We start from the raw sequence: 553 nt of genomic DNA, 5'->3' as shown, positions 1-553 counted from the left end.
AACTTCATGATGTTTGCACAGGCGCATCTCTCAAACTGGAAGATAACATTGTAAGACAAAATTTGATTCCATCTTCTATATCTTACACCTCTTTTACCTTTTGTATTTTGTTTATTCCCCACCTTCCCCATCATTTTCACACGCATGTTGCATTTTGACTATTTGGTAATCTTCATCCAGCCCTCTTGTTAAAGAAATTGTTTAGACAGTTTAATCAAACCCTGATGTCGTAGGTTAGCAAGCATAGTCCTGGAAGGGATGTCCTTGCTAAGGGGTGCTTACAGCTTCCTCTGGGACCTGATAGAACCTATCAGCTGGCCAGTTTGAATATGGACAATTCTCTAAGCCACTTAAAGTTGTGACCGCCTCTGTGATCCACATTTAAGAATAGACAAATTCCCCACAGCTCTGTCTCTCGTTTCCGGCGCTGGGACAGGTGGCTGCGGGCCCCGTGTGGGGGCCAGCGGGCCTGGCCAGGCCCTGCTCAGGCCAGGCTGGGCTGGGCCATGGCCTCCCTGGAGCCGATGGACCTGTTCCAGCCGTGGAACCCCCC

This window comes from Corvus kubaryi, unplaced genomic scaffold (assembly GCF_017639235.1).
Source record: "Corvus kubaryi isolate FWS band 111438036 unplaced genomic scaffold, C.kubaryi_AGA036_p1.0 37385, whole genome shotgun sequence".
Taxonomy (NCBI): domain Eukaryota; kingdom Metazoa; phylum Chordata; class Aves; order Passeriformes; family Corvidae; genus Corvus; species Corvus kubaryi.
The sequence above is the reverse complement of the archived record's forward strand: the minus strand, read 5'-3'. Positions refer to the sequence as shown.